The sequence below is a fragment of the Drosophila navojoa genome, chromosome 3 (genome assembly GCF_054131105.1).
Source record: "Drosophila navojoa isolate 15081-1374.11 chromosome 3, UAZ_NAV_1.0, whole genome shotgun sequence".
NCBI lineage: Eukaryota > Metazoa > Arthropoda > Insecta > Diptera > Drosophilidae > Drosophila > Drosophila navojoa.
The window spans coordinates 18358186-18378517 of record NC_142891.1 but is presented as its reverse complement, the minus strand read 5'-3'; the positions used below and the strand labels follow the sequence as shown (position 1 = coordinate 18378517).

General features: G+C 38.8%; 1 protein-coding gene across 2 annotated transcripts in view; it reads right to left on the bottom strand.

Moving 5' to 3' along the window:
• Positions 1-4175, bottom strand: part of LOC108658547 (uncharacterized) — an 81752-nt gene extending 77577 nt beyond the window's left edge. The window contains exons 1-2 of one of the 2 annotated variants that reach the window (XM_089258621.1): positions 3953-4175; positions 1684-1835 (exon numbers count right to left, since the gene is read on the bottom strand). The gene's annotated coding sequence lies outside the window, so the exon portion shown is untranslated. The remainder of the gene's footprint in view (positions 1-1683; positions 1836-3952) is intronic. The other variant, XM_089258622.1, reaches the window with a different exon arrangement.
• Between the last annotated feature and the right edge of the window lie 16157 nt (positions 4176-20332).

Below are 20332 nucleotides of genomic sequence, written 5' to 3'. Positions count from 1 at the left end.
GCCCCGTCCCGCTGCATGCCTCTTTGGCTCTTTGGCAACGTCCAGTTCAGGCCAGCTCAACCGGCCGGCAAATTGTTCCGACGTCAAATGATGAAATCAAATCAAACAGCAGCCGAGTCCAGGCAGCAGCAGCAGCAGCAGCTGAAGGGCTCACAGCATAGTTTTTGGTCAGACACATACACACACACACACACACGTGTATGTCCATGTCTATGTTTGACAAGCGACTAACTAGTGGAGTAGCTCATTCAGTCTGTGCCGCAGAGCTGGGAGCCCGGACTCGCCGCGCCTGGGGACGCGCTGCCAATCTGCGAAAATTTGAATTTGAAACTTTTTTTTTTGTCTATTATTTATTTAGATGCGGAATAAAAGCAAAATTACCAAGAGGGAAAGTGTGAAAAGTGTGTTTAAATGTATGGGTGTGTGTGTGTGTGTGTGCGAGTCTGTGTGTGTGTGTGCGCCCAAAAAAGGATCAAACTGCTGTTTAAACAAATGAAGTGTTGCCAGTTGTCAGCAGCTGAATGCGCACTTTTCACATATCTCTTCCGCACACTCTCCCTCGCTACCCCTCTATCTCTAACTCACTCTACCTCTCTCTCGGGTTTTAGAAATAGTTATTCATAATTCGTTTTGCCATATTTTTTGTAGTAATATTTTCTGGTGGAGCTGAAATTGGAGCGTTTTATAATTGATATTGACGTTTGCTCAGCTCTCGAATAACCAGTTTAGTCGCCATTCATATTGCATTCATTGAATCATTCATTCATTCACTCATATATCGATATCAAAACTTATTCAATATCTGATATTTCCTGCACACACACACACAAACAGAGACAATTTCCCTTGCAATTTAGCGCGTTTTTTTAGACGTCAAGCGTGCTAGTTGAAATTTCTCTAATTGAATGCGTTGCATAGCAGACCAAAGCGGGTATATTAGATTTCAAATATGATATATATTATAATAATAAATATATATAATATAAATATATATTCATATTTTTAGTAAGCCATATTGAGTAAACTTTTAAATACAGATCAATTAAAAAAAATTAAATATATATATAAATATAATACGTTTTCTCCTATTTTCAATTTCAATATTTTTCACCATTATTTAAATAGATAACAATTTTAGAATGAATACAAAAATAATAATAGTAATTTAAATGTTTAACAAATTTATAAAAATAACTGTATTACTATACAGAAGAGTATAATAATTAAGTATATAATTTAGAATATATTATGCATATTTATAGATGAATCAATATATACACACATATATGTTTTCTATACTCAATATTAATTATTTATACAATGTGTACATATATAATGATCGCTTATGGATTCAATTAGACTCACATATAACTAGTTGAATTTCTTTAAAACAGTGTTTAGAAATATAAAATATAAATATAATAAGGAAATGAGTCCAAGTGAAAATACGCTATGTTCAATGTGCCTATTCAACGATTTGTATAGTAAAGGGAAGTCAAATAATGTTGTTTCTGATTTGAGACTCCAGTATTAGAGCTCGGTTTGTATATATAAAAACTCTCTCAAGCTACTACTCGAGCGATTCCAATAAGACCACTTCCTATACATAGATTTTCTCAATAAGTACTTAAAATAATTATCTATGTACAATTAAATGGACTCCAATAAGATAAAAGTACTTACCCTTCAATTATAGCACACAATAAGGCATAAGTAGCGTTTAAGTATGACAGGGTTTACATAGTTCCAATCATACATGCTCCAATTATGTCATATGCTTACACATTGCATAGCTCCAATCAGTAATCAGGAATCAATTGTACAGATAGGGGCAGCTAGAAAGAAAGAGAGTGAGAGGGCGATAGAGAGAGCTGCATTCCATTTGCTTACATTAAGTAGATTTTCCAATTGGATTGCCTAAGAAAGTATGTATGTGTGCATGTGGCAATAGTTTAGTTGTGTATAATTCCCATTAGATAAAACCGATTAGTGATTCTACCGATAAGACACAGGCAGAGAGAGAGAGAGGGAGCGGTTCCATATGCAATGATTGAGTAGATATTCCAATTAGATGTTGCCAGCAATGTTTATATACACATGTATATTCAAGTGCCTCCAATTAGATATCTACAATTAGCCGCATATTGCTCTAGATAAGAAATTTGTTAAATGTTGCCTGCTCTCTCTCTCTCTCTCACACACACACTCTCTGTCTTTCGGTCTTTTTCGGCCTAAAGCTTCGAGGCATTGACTTGAAATGCTCGCATGCTGCCAAGAGAATCATCATCAAAGAAATCTTTTGTGTACAGTGGGAACAAAGCGCAAGTCCTTAAGGGAAAATAAGTTGTGGAGAGGGCGGGTGAGGCAGATGGGGCGATATGGGAGAGGGGGTGGATGGGGGCCAAGCATCATTAAAGAGCCATCAAAGGCCGCTGACATCAAATGGCAGAGACGACTCTGATTTAAGGCCGAAAGCAAAAGAAATTGTCAAAAGTTTTCTGTGTTTGCTGGCATTAAGTCAAGTTTTTTTTTTTTGCTTTTTTTTATTTTTTTCGTCTTGTCCTGGACAGATGCTGTAAAATTGTGTCTCTCTCAATCTGCCGATAAACTGGAACTGCTTAAAAATTCTTTTGTTTGCGGCAGCTGCAGAGAATCTCAAGGGATAGCCAAGGTGAGAGAGCGAGAGAGAGGGGGGAGAGTGGGAGAGGAAGATGGATAGCTTGGGGCAGCTGTAAGATCAGCAGGAATTTGTAAAGCAGTTCAACTGGTTTCGATTTTTGCCTGTGTTATTTTTTTTTTTTTCTTTTTGCTCCTGCTTGCAGCTTGCCACAGATTGTGGCACCTGCCTGGACGTGGGCATTGTAGATGCGGAATGCCCCCGATTATTTTATGAGAGCAATTCGTCTATTAGGCTCTGATTGCAGCGGGCAGGGGGCGGAGGGGGCTGCGAGCCCTGTGTCCCTTATTGTATTGTTTGGGGCTGGCCATAAGTGGAACAAAGCTTGGAAACGTGACCAAATCAAATTTAATGCGTGTTGCCATGCCACACACATTGTGGCACGAGCACAAACACTCACACACACACACATACACAAAAAGCAGAGAATAAGCGTAAGCTGAAAGTGAAAGTGGCGCCATCCAGCGGACAGCAGCGGCACATCAAGCGCTTTGTCAATTTGTTGCTAACTGTTCTTGTTCTCCTTGTCGTGGTTGTTGTTGTTGTTGTTGGCATGATTGATGCAGCGTCTACTCTAATATACACACACACACAAACAGACAGACAGACATAGATATTTGTTTTTGTATTTGTATCTATAAATATTTAAAGAGCACGTGGCGATTGTAAATGGTTCGCCATGTCAGCTGCTGCACAATTAATCAAGCATTTTGTTTTGCAGCGTTAAATAATGAAGCCAGCGGCAAAGCTGCAAAAGTAACTCCATGTCAACAAAAAAAATAAAATAAAGAAAAAGCACACGCACAAAAAACAAAGTAGCGAAAACAATCGAGAAACGGAGAGACGAAAGCCCCTAAGGAGTTGCTGCCACAGATTTATTTATTTATTAATGCCTCATTGTTTGTGTTGCCTCAGCTGGACAAGGGCAACATGCAACATGCAGCATGCAACATGCTGCCAACCGTTTCGCAACATATGCTGGCAGCGAGCGCTTATTCAGCACGTGAGCAACACAATGTGCGTGCGCTCTCTCTCTCTCTCTCTCTGTCTTGCTCTCGCGCTCTCGTGCTTGCTTGCGCTCTTTAAGCAGCAAGCCTTATACACAGAAACGAAACGAATTGAAACGAAGACTGCCACGGACACAGGGTGTTTCAGGTGTTTAGCATTAAGCAGCCCCACAGACGATGGCGTCTGTCAAGTGCGCTTCATCATAATTTGGCCGTTAATACTAACACAAAAATACACACGCACACACACACGCACACGTACTCACACATGCATACATTGGGTTAAGCAGCCTTTGGCTGGCTTTGTTCTCACCTTGGTTGCCCAAAACATCCTTGGCCCCCATTCCATATATTACATTTTTAAGGTGTTTGCCTTGTTAAATATTCAACCGCGGAATTTAATGCGTGGTTTCCCAAAAATCAACTGAAAATGTTTTGAAAATATTTTTATTTTGAGAATCCGTTAATTCTAAATTTATACTTGTGATTTTTTGAATGATACTTCAAAGTACAGGTAATTTATACTAAGTAAAACCTCTTGACTTGAATTTTATTTTACAATTTTCGTTCGAGAAATAATAAAATTAAAGAAACCAAATTTTGTTTTTTCTCTTATTTTTACAGCATTTTATTTATTAAATACTTAATAAAACACGAATAGCTAACTAAGAAATTTTCGCAAATAAATTACGCACATTATTTGACTTCACTGTTGGCAGCTCGAAAAGAACAACACGAAAGTGCAATTACAAAAGTCTAACTGTAGCTGTAACTGTAAATGTTACAGTTAACGTTTTATTTTTAATTTTTGGGCACAGCTCCGTCGTCCACTACAAATTTGTCCCTCTCTTATCTGCTGCCCAATCGGACGAAATGAGAGTCAAAAATGCTGCTGCATGACATACTTTGCGAGCGTCGCCCCCTCTGCCACCGCCCTCTCCTTCCACCACTCCCACTCTCATTTCGCCTGCGTAGTGTAAATAAACGGCGAAAAATAAAAGTCATCAACTGGCAAGGCGAAACGTGCAAAGTGCGCTAAGAAAGGGACAAAGCATACTTGGCCTGCGGTCAGTTTGCTTCTATTTCTTATTTAATTCCACACTTTCGCTTGCACGCACGTTAGCCTCTCCCGCTCGCACTCGCTCTGTCTGCTTCGCTTTGCCTGCTCACTTTCACACTAACACCCGCTGCAGTCGCGCCTGAGGCCTGCCTGCCTAGGCAGTTTCACATAAACGCTTTACATATGCTCTGAGACTATGGAGCGTACAGTTTGGATTTGCCGTTGAGTCGCCAGCTATCTCGCTCTGACACATATGGGCTCTGCGCTCTGGTCACGTTTGTAAAATTTTGCAAAAATTTATTTAATATTTTATTCTTCCTGTGGTGCGGCCATTGCTGCTGCTTCTGTTGCTGCTGCTGGTGCTGGTGCTGCTGCTGCTGCTGCTACTGTTGTTGTTGCTTGGCTTTTGTTCACTTTGGCTCAGCAATTTAGTGAAATATTTTGATTGCCAAACATGGCGCTGGCTGTGGCTGCTGCCATGGCGTTTGCATATGAATAACCGACAGCACTTAGCACACACACATACTAACACACAGAGGAAGGAGAGTGTGCATGTGTGTGTATGTTCTCTAAACGGAAGTGGCAACATTGGCGCCACAGCAAAAGTTTTTGTCGCTGACAGGAAGTTGCAATTTTGTTTGCAATTTCCTTCACTGCACATTTGCCAAAAGTTGTGGGAACAGGAGGAGGCGGAGCAGCGGCAACAGCAGGGGGGAGTTCCTCTGCAACTGTAGCAACAACAATTGTCGCCACACGCCCCACACTTTCTATCAGCCGCCTGTCAGCTTGTTTAGTTAACTAAGTTGCGGTTATTACGAGAGAGTTTTACACGTGCGTATGGAGCTGCGATTGCAACAGCAGCAGCAGGAGCAGCAGCAGCAGCAGCAGGAGCAGCAGCGGCTGTTGCATCTCTCTGTTGCTACTTCTCCTGCTGCTGCTGTTGCTGTTGCTGTTGCTGTTGCTGTTACTGCAGTCTCTGTCATATTTCGTAAAGTCAAATTTCGTGCCAAATTAATTTGCAACAAAAGTTGCGCTGCGCATTTAATAAATTGAAATATGCAAACATAAAAAAAAGGAACAAACAAAAAAAAATGGCACAAAAAGTAGCTATAAATTTAATGAAACGAAATTGCATTATGTAAGAATCATGTTTCGCTTTTTAGCTGCAAATTTGGCAAAAATTTCTATTTGGTTTTGACACACTTTGTAGATTAACATGGAATTATGTGGAGCAACATTTTTGGAAGCACTCAGCGTATGAGTGTTCGTGTATGTGTGTGTGCGTGTGCTTGTGCTTGTGTGTGGTCTGTCAACCTGTTTCAATTAGAGCGTATTATTTGATAATTACCATTGAAATTGATATGCGACAGCTACATTATTAGCGCACTGCAAATCGACAAATTAGAGTTTTAATTAAACATAAATATTTGTTGTATTTTATTTTGTGTTGAATTCTTGCCAAAGCCAAAAAGAAATGTTCGAAATTTGTGGAATGTATGAAATCCTTTTATATGTACCCTGCAGGGTATTTTTTTTCTATTTAATTTTCCACTACATTTAAGGAGCATATTTTGTAAGCACTTAAATTAATGTTGTTTTTTTTTTCTACATATGAGTATGAGAGAATGAGTATTCAGGAGCTGGTATTTATATTTTATAATGTGCTTAAAATTATACTGAAGTATTTAAACAAAAAAAGGAATATATATTTCTTTTAAATATCAAATTAAATTTCTTTTATTATTTGAATTAATTTTTTTTTTATTTATTCATATTGCTTCTTAAATTGAAAATGTTTAAAACAAACAAAAATGTATAATTTTATTCATCTAATTTAATTCTTTGCAGTGGCAACTAAATTAAAAAGGCCCAAGGCAACCCAACTTATAAATCGAAATAAAAGTCCTATATTTTAATTTAATATATGTATGACCTGTTATAGGTAACTGTTCTTCTTGCAATTTCCACCTTTCTTACCTGACTGAATTTAGCAAATGCTGCAAAACAAAAGACAAATATTTGTATTTTTTAACCAAAACATTTCTAGAAATTATTTTTTATTTTATTTGTTTTTGTGATGTTTTTTTTTTTTTAGTATTTTGTTTCACAAACATTCCAATTGAGGAGATTTGTTGCCATTAACAACAACTGAAGATGCTCTAGAAGTGACTCGGTTTGGGAGTGGGTCGATGGACCTTCCTTTTTATGATAATGATGATGTTATTGATGGAGATGTGAGTGGAGCTGGGGCTGGGTCTGGGGCTGGGATAGAGTCTGGGCTTGGGGCTGTCATAGGTCAGCTGGCAACGAACATTTTTTGGACATAATTTGCTCAATCATTTGCATAATTTTCACAGCAACAGCCGCTTGCCACGCCCCCAGCTCACATACACACACGTACACAGACACAGAGTCTCACAAAAAAGCCCCACAGGCTGAGCTTCTTCTTTTTTATATATACATATATATATATATTTTTTTTTTTCGTTCTTTTTGTATCTCGTTAACAAAAAATGAAAAATATTCAACATAAAAACAAACATAATGCTGTCTGCCTCTGTGTGTGTGTGTGATAAGAACGTTAAGGAAATTGTTGTCTTGAAGACTTTGTGGCCACGCACACACACACACACACACACACACATAAACATATATGTATATGCGTGTTTAAGGCAACAAAATAATTGTGTTTACTTTGTCTAATGCGATCAATGGGCCCGATGACATGAGCGTATTTGCAGCCCATCCGAATGACTTGAGTGGATTTTGGCTACAGCTGCTTATCCAGCAATCCTGCATCTCATATGCTCTCCCTTTCCATCTCCCTTATTTTCGTTGTTTTTGCTGATAATTTAATATTTTAATGCGACTATATACATTAGGAATTAATTTGCCAAAAAAAGAATTTCAATTATTATTGTTGATTCTTAAGCACGTTTTGGTCGGAACTTATGAAACTTGGCTGAGTGTGAGAATGGCGCATTAGCGAAGTCCTCTACTTAACGTCACGCTATTTAGGCACCATTTTATTAGTCTCAGCTTGTAGACATTCTCGCTGACATGTCATCAAGCATGTCTGTTATCTGATGTTTAAAAATACGTATATGATATCTAGATAGTATCATCTTGTGGGTCGTAATATACAGACGTCTGCATAGATATAGTACTAAGATATAGTAATACATATATAAATCTACCTATGTATATCTCCATTTAAAATATTTATCTACATCTATATATAAATGCGTCGCTTATCAATAAATCTATATCTATATATTTATATCTAACATACGATGCTTCTAATATCTATATTTTTACATCAACTTTTATACACAGAACTGTCGCTTATCGAAATATATATACTTACATATGTATGTACATACAACAACATAACTATAAACCAAAACGCTTTCAATATTTTCTAGGCAAACTTGCTGATAGAGTTATATGCATATATTGTAAATTTTCCATTCATTGAAAATTTACGTAAATTCGAACTAAAACGATTTAACTTCAAATCCTTCATAAAGTTGCAGCTTATAGTATCCTCTTTGATTCCCTTACAAATTTGCTATTAAAAACATTTTCACGTGTCAACTTGACAGTCGCATTTGGCAATTGGTTTGATTTGCAAATTATTTTTTGTTTTTCGTTTTTAATCTATTTTGCTTCTGTTTTTGGGCTATGAATCATATTTTGTAATCTCTTGTCTGATACACACTAATTCATATTCCAAAGAGCAGTCATGTCTGTGTGCTCCATTGGGAATGAGCTTCCGACAGCTTATGCGCTTGCCACAGAGTCCCCAAAAAAGAAGAACAATGCGAGTCCAATGCCCGTTGCTTTTCAAATGTTCAACTGTTTCTCTCCCACTCTCTCACTCTCTCTCTCTCTCTCTCTCGCTTTCGCTTTGTCACGGACAGAAGCCGGACTGACAGGTGTTGCACAAACTCTAGGTGACTAGAGCTACTGAAATATACCTGGAGTGCCCGCTCGTCCACCTGACCACCTGTGCCTAGCCTGCTGCGACTGTGTGGCACATGTGACAGCGTTTCGAGCATTTCAATCAGAGTTCAGGCCAGAGATGCAAATGCCTCGGCCGCATTCACGGCACAGTGAGTGGAGCAGGGTCGGTGGGCACAGTGGGCACTCGGCAAGTCAATAATTGGTTTAGAATTGAACTTTTGGCTCGATGTCAATGGGAAATTTCGTTTCGCTTGGCCAATTTGGCCACGTTCAACCCTAAGCGCGTGACCTTCGATTGTTCCACCCTCGCCGGAAAGCCAGCAAAAACTATTGCTGTTGTGCTCTGTAAATTTCCGTCAATATTTAAACAAATTTTCGTTTCTTTTTTGGTCGTATTTTTGTTATAAATATATATATATATGCATACATATATATCGATGGTGCTCACATTTAGCATGTAAACCACTCGAGTCATTTGGCATGCAAACTTAATTACAATTTCATTGGCTTGGCGAAGTAGTTTCCACTCACAATTTGCAATTTGCGTAAAAATAAAGCTAATACACTTTGGCATTGCGTGAATATTTAAATGATGTGCTATGTATGAATAAAGTGGTAGAAACACTCTTGCACTCGCCTCAAGATGTTGCAAATTAAAATGCCACTCTCACTTGACACAAATACAAATTGAAATTTATTGCAACAAAATGATTATTTAATAATAATACGCATAGGCAGTGGCTCCCAGAAGGCAGCCAGGCTTGACAAGATGCCACTGCACTTTTCATAAATATGAATATGAATATCAGATTGGAGTGCGACAGTCTATCTCACTCTCGCTCTCCCTCTCTGTCTCTGCCTCTGTCCCTCTCACTCTCCCACCCGCTCACTGCCTGTCTCGTTGCCTAGATTTGTGCTGCTGTGGCATGTTTGCAACTGTAATTGTGACTGTCATGTTGCCTGGGCTCGTGTCGAGTCACAGTTAGAAAATTGAAATTTATTTGCATTTTTGATTTGCCAGTCGTCATAAATATGCACACGGAGAGTGCACAAACAGAAAGGAACAGAACGAGCAACTAAGTTCGTGGCATTTGGATTTGATGAGATTTTTTAATGAAGCTTTATCGTAGTCGTCGGCGTCGTCTGCGGAAGCCATAGAAGTCACATTAATTGCTTTGCTCCCTGATTCCCAGCTAACTTCGTATTTTATATCTCAGACTAATGGGCAACAGTCCCACTTCTCCACCCCACCTGTCTCTTTCTCTGTCACTCTCTCTCTCTCTCTTTCTTCTTAATTCTCTTTTCTTATTCTCGTATTACACGGAGGCAATAAATAATGCAGCAGCGCGCTTGAAAATCGCCAAGTTCATCACAGTTGGAAGCCATTCGAAGGCCGCACTGATTGAAATCGAAACCGTAAGGATTTTCTACACGGCTAAAGGATGGCTCGCTGTCGTGCTAAAGAGTGCAAGCTACTTTGACATGGCTTAAGAGTTCAATGCGTCTAGGCTTACCCCACAGCAATGAGCATTGAAAGCCAGCCAAAATGGGGTTGGCTTAAATGTAGCAGCTGAGCTCAATTGAAAAGTTAAGCAGCAGGGGACTCTTGATATTATAGTTGTCATTGTCATTGTCATTGTCATTGTCATTGTCATTGTCATTGTCATTGTCATTGTCATTGTCATTGTCATTGTCATTGTCATTGTCATTGTCATTGTCATTGTCATTGTCATTGTCATTGTCATTGTCATTGTCATTGTCATTGTCATTGTCATTGTCATTGTCATTGTCATTGTCATTGTCATTGTCATTGTCATTGTCATTGTCATTGTCATTGTCATTGTCATTGTCATTGTCATTGTCATTGTCATTGTCATTGTCATTGTCATTGTCATTGTCATTGTCATTGTCATTGTCATTGTCATTGTCATTGTCATTGTCATTGTCATTGTCATTGTCATTGTCATTGTCATTGTCATTGTCATTGTCATTGTCATTGTCATTGTCATTGTCATTGTCATTGTCATTAGCAAACCACTTCACATTAGTATCAGCAACATGGGTTCAAATAGAAATTTCTACAAAAATAATCTAGCTTATGCACATTCCAAATCTGAGTAGGACTTCAACCTTTTGCTGGGTCACTACTCGAAAAGTTCAAAATCAGTTTTTCACCGTGCTGTTCACCTTGCGAGACAGCACCCAACATAAAAAGTACATTGAGCGTATTTATATACATGTGTATCTATGTGTGCGTATATAATGCTCAGCTCCTTGATTGACTGCACGTGCCCGTTTCATATCTCAGTCGGAGCGAGTACAAACCACATCTCTCTGCCGCTCCCCTTGAGGGTGTTGGCCACACACAGTATATGTATTTATCTTCGAGACTTTTGTTCTATTTATCTTATCGTGCATCTTGAGAATCGAACGTTTGGCTTTCATTTCCACAAAAGCTGCGCGTCACTTAACATCATTTGTTTTGTTTCTTTTTTTTTTTTTTTGGCTTTCGTCTTTCTCGGTTTTTGTTTTACCGGCAGCTGCTGTTTGGCAATCCAACCCCCCTTCTCTGCACAGGGGAGAATATGTTACGCTCTATTTCACCCCGCTTTTGTACTTTCATTGTGATTCTCAACTGTGTTGCCCACGTACAAACACACACACACACCCTCACACACAAATAAACGTCAAAATCATAAATTACCCAAAAAAGTATGCAACATAATACGAGAAATTTGTGTAAGCTCAGTCCCCCCCTTCACCGCGTTCGTTCCACTTTCCATTACGTTTCGTTTGCTGCACCCCTTGGGTGTAGACGTATAACAACCCTAAGCGCATTTGCCTTGCACTCGGCGTAACCCAAACAACTGTCAGGATTCGCAGGTCGTGCCACTGGTTTGCGGGCTTCCCAATGATCCTGCTAGAAGAAGCAAACGCCCTCGCACTGTTAACAAACATTTGCATTAAATGTTATGAATAAATAAAAATAACTGCATATTATGCAGCATTTGTTCAACCCCTTCTATTGGCCCTTCAGTTCCCCTTCCCCTAATTTACTTTCGAAACTCTAATGAAAATCGCTTCGTCTGTTCAGCCGCTGGGCATTGGATCTGAATTTTGTAGTTTGCCATTTGCCGGTCTTATTTTTCTATTTCGCTATTCTCTATTTTTGTTTGATTTTGGCTTTGTTTTATCTCATTTTTATGCCATTTCAACTGCACAGAGAAATGCATATTTCAATTTGTCTAAATATGGTTTTGTTTCAGTTTCAGTTTCAGTCGTTTGAATTTTTGCTGCTTTACAAGCAGACGAGCATCCGGTCTAGGCGGAATACATATTCGATTTATGGTCATGTTCATGTTCGTTGGCAAAAAACATTTATGTATTTTATTGGCTAATGGCTGCATTGCTAAATAAATTTATAAAGTTTGTATGTGCATGCGCATTTAACATCAAGTTAAAATTGTAGAATATAATCTCTCTTTGATAATATTGAAAAATATATATAGGAATAAAATCAAAGTGTGACTGGTTTTAATTTTTTTTATTTATGTATTTGTTTATTTATTATTGATAATGGGAATTTCGAGTGTTTTGTGCATATCTATATAAAAGACAGGAGGATGTATGGCAGACATCACAAGTCATTTATTTTGTTGATAAGGACAACAAATTGTGTTGATCTAAGTATATATTTTAGTAGTAAACTGTAAATCTATATAACAGGCAAAAGGCGTGGAAAGTCCTATAAAACATATATTCATTCTTGATCGGAACGACGAGCTGACTTCATCAGCCCCCAGATTTAAACGTGCACAAAATTTGATAGATGACTTATTCCAATATCAGTTCTTGACTTACATTTTGCATAAAACTGAAGTGCGTAGGGTATGCCTTAGTCGAGCACTCTCATTGATTAGTTCATGAATTTTATAAACATTTTAACCCAGCCAATATCGTCATCATGTCTGTTACTTCTGCTAGGATTTCTAAAAGGTTAATCAATTAATTATGCAGCTTGGATTCATAAATAATTTTCTTTTGTTTGTCTAAGCTCATTAAAATAAATACTTATGAATGCAAGCCTGCTTAAGAAGTAAACGTAATTCAATCATTTATTTTAAGCAATTCGCAGCGTTGATGGCTTCAATTACATGATTCTTTGTCTGGCTCTTGTTTTGTGGGCAGTTGACCTGGAAAAATGTGTTGAGCTTGAGTTGTATTTAAAGCGAATTTCCAATTCAATTTCACTCTCAGCCAAAGCCTGTTTGTGGAATACAATTCATAAATGCGGCCATGGTTTTCTATATAATTGAATTACTCGCATTTGCTCGTCATCTTTATTTGTTTTTGTGCATATTTCTGGTTTAGTTTTGCCGCTTGCCACTTGAACAATTTTTCGATTGAGTTGCGTACAAAAAAGACGACCAGATTATAGACTATACTATGCTATCAGTATATAAATTTATATGTATATATCTCCATACACACACACACACACACATCCTTTATCAATTGGATTCACAGCTTTCTATCCCTGTTTGGAAGCGACGAGCTCACTAATTGCAATCGGTGCGTTAAAATTCCAATCCCATTCACAAGAGTAGCAGCAGCAGCAGCAGCAGGAGCAGCTTTCTCTAATGGGCAGGGGCCTTTGGCGCTTTGGTGTGGGGCATGGGTGAGTGGGTTGGGTAAGTGCGTCCGGGGCCGGTGCCGGTGCCGGTACTCATTTAAATTTCATGCTTATTGCCACAAAATAGCTCAGTTGCCTGCAGTCGGTGGCTGCAGTTGCTCCGCATGCTGCGAAAATATTTTACATATATCACTGACAAGCGACGACGGTTGAGACTGGGGCCAGGGCCAGCCAACCAAAAAACAAGCTCGGGGAAACACCAAAATAACACCAAGGGACAACACATGAGTGTCTCTCTCTCTCCCTCTCCCTCTCTCATTCTCTGTGTGAGTGCGTGTGTGTACGTATATATATATACATGTGTGTGCGTGTGCGCTTGGTTAAGCTTTCAAGTAAAAATAGCAAAAATGCTGTCAACATAATAACGAAATTTTAACGCGCACAGCGACCGACTCGACTCTCGACGGTCTGGCAACGCCATTTCAACGCATCAAGTGATTTCGATACCCAGCAAACGAATTAAATATATGGGGTATATAATAATGGATGTGAGTGATAAGAACTTAAATGCAATTGCCATTGGTAAGCATAAAAGAAAATATAGAAATTATTTTTACTGCCAGCTTCTGAGTGAGTAAATTAGTTTTCAAAATAAATTTATAAAGATTTGCAGCAGCTAGATAATATTATTGAATAATTGATATTTCATTCACTGTGCTTTTACTTTTACTACAAATTGATAATATATTATTTTTCAAAGAATATTTACACAAAACTCTTTAAATATGTATTTAAAATAAATAAAATAAGAATCTTTTATTTTGAATTTCTCCTACTTTATTTAAATTAAATTTTGAATGATAAAACTAAACATTAATAACATTTTTTTTATAAAAACATTCTTATATGAATATATACTTTCATGTACCTCAAATATATATAACTACTGCGCATTCAATAGTCTGTCATTCGTTTATGTTCGTCACACTTATTCGGTTTGCGTTGGGTTTGCCGCGCGGAAAATGCTGGAAAAACGTACGGCAAACTAAAAACTGAAATCCAGGAATAAATAAATTGGTGTGGCTATGACGCTTACATGGGACAGGCAACACGCAACAGAATAGCGAAACGACATTGCATCCTGCAAGGACACAGTCATCACTGGAGCCGGCTTTGCTAGCTGAATGCCTGGCCACAAGCAGAGCTCAGATTGGGCCTCAGCAACAGCAACAGCAACAGCAATAGCAGCTCCCATTTTCCGGGCAGGGCTCGTAAATTTTTGGGCGTAAAAAAAGTTGCACGAATAAATTAAATTCGTTTGTAGTGTGAACGAAAAAAAAAAGAAAATAATAGAAATAAAAGAGCGAAAAAGCGCTGAGGATGCGCTGGCGCTGCTGCTGGCCAGAGTCCTGTCTGGAGCTGAGTACATTTGTCTGATTGTGAGTGCATCCATATTTAATTTTGCTATTTTCAACGAAATATTCATGCTGCCTCTAGTAGTATTTTAATTTACGCATGCATAAGTCATAAAAAAAATAAAATAAAATAAAAAATATATATAAGGATATAAAAGTTTACATTTATATAAAAAAGCACACAACTACGGCTCAAGTTACAAAAAAAAAAAAAACCAACATAGATTTATTTCATTTAGCTATTTTGATTTGTAATTGATATTCAGTTTCATTCAATTTATTGACGTGAGGTAAACGCATAATTAAATAGGCGTAAGTAAACAATAACATTAATCTAGGGGCAATTAAAGTTCATTTGAGACGCAAATTAGTTAAGGGTGATTTTAAAGAGGTAAAGTTGAGCCCCGTTAAATTGGAGAATTAAATTAAAAACTAGATATTTATCAATTCTAGAAAAATGACAAGAACTTTGAAAATTATGCAAAATATTTATTTATGAGATGAGTAATTCAACGTGAGCTAGTCAACAAATATACTAACAGGATGTATAAACGAGAGTTCACAGTAGATGAGTCTAGTCTCACATGCTTATCACAAGTGTATGATTAAACTATGAAAATAATAAACATTTTAAGCTATGAATACATGGTAAGAATATTCATTTATCATTTAAGATAACATCAAATTCATACAACAGATTAGCTCAAATTTATTATTTACCCAAAACCTCTTTCTTGTACTGTACTTTACATAATTCGCTATAAATAACTAAAGTTGAAATAATTATCATGTGGGTATTTTTCACTGGCTTTCACATTCCTAATTTCAAAGCTGTACAATTTTATGATTATAATATAATATCTTATTATTAACACTGAATTTATATGAGTTAAATATATATTTATATTTATCAACTCGAGCTATCAACTTTAAATAAATATGAATGTACATATATAAGACTTTCACTAATATAATGTTTAAATTGTATATATATGCACATATACATACATATATATTTTATAAAATCACATCATTCATATTGGCAAGCAAATGGACAGATTTGCAGTCATCGTCCTTTGCACATATAATTACTTTAATATATTATTAAAGACACCTGTCCTTAACTATATGCAACATCCATCTAAATTCTAATAGAGCTCAAATTAGTTTGACAGTCATTGAATGAGTGAGTGCAAAAGATTGCACTTTAACATTTAGCAAACATCCTCTAGACTTACGCTCTCTTACACACTCACACACATACATGTGTGGCATGCATTTATTCATGACTTGGTGGAAAACATTGAAACGCTCTTTTTAAGAAATGCGAATCAATGAAGCTAAACGCATTACATAGCTGGCGTCGCTCAGGAGACCAGGAGACGAACGTGTCAATATCCCTTTGATCTGGGTTAGACAGGCATGCCTAATCGTAGCTGCTGCAGCAACAGTTGCTGCTGCTGCTGCTGCTGCTGCTGCTGCTGGGACTCCTGCTGCTCGCACAATTGTATTGACGTGATGAAATGTAGCATTGGCAGATTTGCAGTCGGAAAATGCAATTGCTGGTAAAGGGCATTCCACGAATCTCTATGCAGGTTGAGTCGCTGCTTGAGAGCGCAATTGGGCATGCAACGACAACAACAGCAGCAACAGCAGCAACAACAATCAAAAGGGATAACAACAATCAAAAGGCACAACAACAATGGCAATAATTTGACACTTGAGCAGGAGTCCTGACGACATTTAATGGCAATTGTAGGCTGTGGCCATCAAAGCACAACCAGGGCAACACCCTCACACGCACACACACACTCACATAATTGGCCTGGCTATATCCTGTCAGCGCGCTTTGGCAATTGAAATGAAAATAGAAATTAAATAAAACTGTGACAAAGACCAGGCTCTGGGACGCCGCCACCTGGATTAGCCTATGCAGAACAATGCCCAAGACGCGGCGCAGTCAAATATAATTATAGCCATAACAGAATGGAGATGTCGCTGCCCCGGCCGCACAATGGACTCGCCGCTAAGCTGCCAGCCCAGAGCAGCCGCAGACCAAGTGTCAGACGGCAAGGACATGGCAAATCGGATAGCCGAGCGCAGGCTATAAGCGAAATGCTTATCATTAAAAAAGAGAGAAAAAAAAAAATAGAAATAGAAATATAAAGAGAAAAAGTTGACCAGAGTTCAAGGCTGGCAGGACTCTTTGCTCCTTGCTGGTCGTTAAGGTGCCTCATCGCCCGCTTGTTTAATTAAGCCAGTCAGTTGCCTGGACTGCTTCGCCTCTCGGTCTGCTCTGGCTCTGGTCCTGTCCGTGGGGCAGCTCTAGGCTCAAGGGGGTGGCAAAAAGGGTGGGCGTGTGCGAGCGAGAGCGCTTGTTTGATTGCCACTCAACTGGGGATTTAAAATATGCGACAGGCGTAGAAAAAGCAATCGACGCTGCGGCAGGGGGCGTGCCAGGCATGGCAGGGATGCGCACTGAAAGCGCCGGATAAACTGACAGCCCGGACACTCGAACCAGCTACACGTGCTACACTCCTGTCATTTCTGGTGTTGTTGTTGTTGCTGTTATTGCTGTTGTTGTTGTTGTTGCTGTTGCTGTTGCTTTGAAAGCGAAATCAAAGTTTGTCTCGCACCTTCGCATATAGCGAGCTGCTCAAATATGTCAACAATGAGCGACATCGCTGCCAACTAGCAGGAAGAAAGAGAGAGAAAAAAAAGAAAAAAATAGAAAAATGCTCGCCAGACTGCGGCAATTTATGGCCCCAGTTGACATTTTGTTGCAATAACCCGCAGCAACTTGTGCTACAGCAGCAGCAGCAGCAGCAGCAACAGCCATAAGGAAGCGCTGGCAACAGCATGTTTCATATTTTGCCAAGATGCGGCTGCTTTGTGCTCGGCTTCTTCTTAGCTTGCTTTGCCGCCAAACTTATCTAGTTGCTGCAATAAACGTGGGAAAATAATACGTCGAAAAGCATTTTAGAGATGAGTCCGACTGATTTAGCAATGCTCGCTTACAGTTGGCTTTTATTTTTGGAATAATTATGATTTTTGGCGTTATGAAAATTTATATATTAAAAAAAGGAATTATTTATTCTTATTTTATATTATTTTATTTTTTATTACTTTTTATTTTTTTTTAAATTTATTTTTAATTAATTTTTTTTTTAATTTTATTTTTTTTAAATAAGACAAAATGCTTATCTAAATATATTCATTTATAAAATATTAATTGCCCAATTTTCTTCAATATACTGACTCATCGCTGATTTGAATTTATCTACATATATATAAACATTAATATATTGAATTTCAAAATTGATAGTACCAGAAAATGATTTTTAAAATTTATTGAAAAATTTTTTAAATTTTAAATTATTTTATTTATATCATTGATAAAGAATTATTAATTTTCGGAGTGGCTTTTTAGTAAGCTCTTTATGATCTATAATCATAGCTTGATCTGCGCCTGGTGGTGGTGACTCTACTATTATTACGTATAACTCCGCATATCTCTCCTTTAAGGCTGTTGCCCAAAACCAATATACCCCACTCAACTAATTGAACGTGAATTTAAGAAAAAGCTGAAAATGACAATTTGTTGCAGTGTCAGCCAAAAACTAACGGTAGTTGTCTTATTGTTAAGTTTTGCACGGCAAAACACGTGTTAGCCTCCATCTGTGGCTCACAGTCTCTCTCTCTCTCTCGCTCTCTCTCTCACCCTCTCTCGCCCTCAATGCAATTTGCTTCCACTTGGTAGATATGCAAGCAACTGTTGCCTTGCACTTTCGCTGCTCGCTGGCGACCGTTGCCAGTTGCCGTTGGACACGGTGCCACGCCCACCGAGGCCACCCATTCAGCAGCAGCCTTGAGTGAAAAATATTGTATGCGACCAAAGTTAATGTGTGTTTACGTTTACATTTGGCTTTGCGCGCTGTAAACATGTAATTTTCCACAGCTGCACAAAGGGCTGAGCGAGAGGGAGAGGGGGACAGAGGGAGAGAGAGATGTAGATGGGGCTGAGGTTAGATTCTGAGTGGGCGGAGAATTCGCTTCATGTATGGACATTTGGCAGAGAGTATGTCGCTTGTGGTGGTGCTGCGACTCCTGCTGCTGGCATTCATGGCACCACACACACACCCGCTCCTCTCCCGCTCAGGTTGCGTGTGTGTGGAGCGTTAACAAAGCCACTTCGGCTGGCTCCGTGTGCGGGCAGGCATTGGCGCCGCAAAGCTGAAGAAGCGCACCTACACAGACACCGTTGGACATTTGTTTGCCAGACGCTTAGCTGCAGCGCCTCGGCCATTGTGGCCTGTTGTGGCAGCAGCCACAATCTGCACCACCGGTGTCCGGCTGGGCGGCTGATGAATTGCAAGCGTTTAACTGGACAGAATGTCTGAGCAGCTAAGCCACCACAAAGCTGACAGAAAAAGTGCGACCAAATATTGAATTTAGAAAAATGCTGAGGGAGTCGAAAAAGTTGAGAGAATTTTTTATTTTTTAAAAATTGGCATTAATTATATTCAATGAAATGCAGTATACGAAATGTCGTACACCTACCTTTTTTTTTTTTTTTTTTTTTTTTAAGTAAGGTTGAACATATACTAGACCCATTTCTCTGTTGACATATATTTATAGAATCTTTGTAGATACTTGTTCATTCAAATGAAATCCTTCGTAACTGAAAATATATTGCAAAGAAATTTTAATAAAAGCTTCTCTGATCCATAATAATTACAGAAAAGAATCCATAAGTTGATCTATAATTGGTTCTCAGCGAAACATATCATATATTAATATAATATATGTGATACACATATGTGCATACATATGAAATGCTTAACTTAACAAGCTCTCCATTATCTGCGATCTCATCCACATAATGTGATTCAAGGCAATTGGATACCAGCCATAAAGTTGAAACACCTTACAATTGCTTTTTGGCCAAGTTTCAATTTCGCAGAATCGTTTATGCTGCACCGCTGGCTAGCTGGCCGGGCACCGAGTGGGTGGGGCTGGGTGGCATCTGGCTGTTATTCTCTGACTGGTGGCTGGCCTTTGTGCCTGGGCTGGTTGTCTAATGGGCTCGCTTATTGCCTCTACCAGAACATTGAAATGCAAAAATAAATGCGCAGCGATAAAATGCAAAAACAATAAGAAACAGCAAGACAAACAGACACTCAGACAGTCTGGCGGCGAGCAAGGACATGGCGCAAGGAGCGAGGAGCAACGAGCAAGGAGTAAGGAGAGGCAGGAGCAACGGGCGCAACAGCAGCGACAACTTCATTACGCGTGATTTAAGGACAATTGTAGCCGACACCTAACGAAGCCAACTTTTTGGCCAGAATTGCGACGAGTTGTAGGTGTTGGCGGGCAGGCGGAGAAAGGGGGCAGAGCTGCAGAGGGGGAGAGAGAGGGGGGAGCGGGTGGCCTTTGCCGGAAGTTTGCCGCTGACAAAATGCGCGTCACAAGCCGCTTGACACGCCCACACACACACACACACACACACGCCCACCTCGTCCGTTTGCCGCTTTCAGTGCGTTTTATTTATTTAAACGCATTTGTGTAAATTAT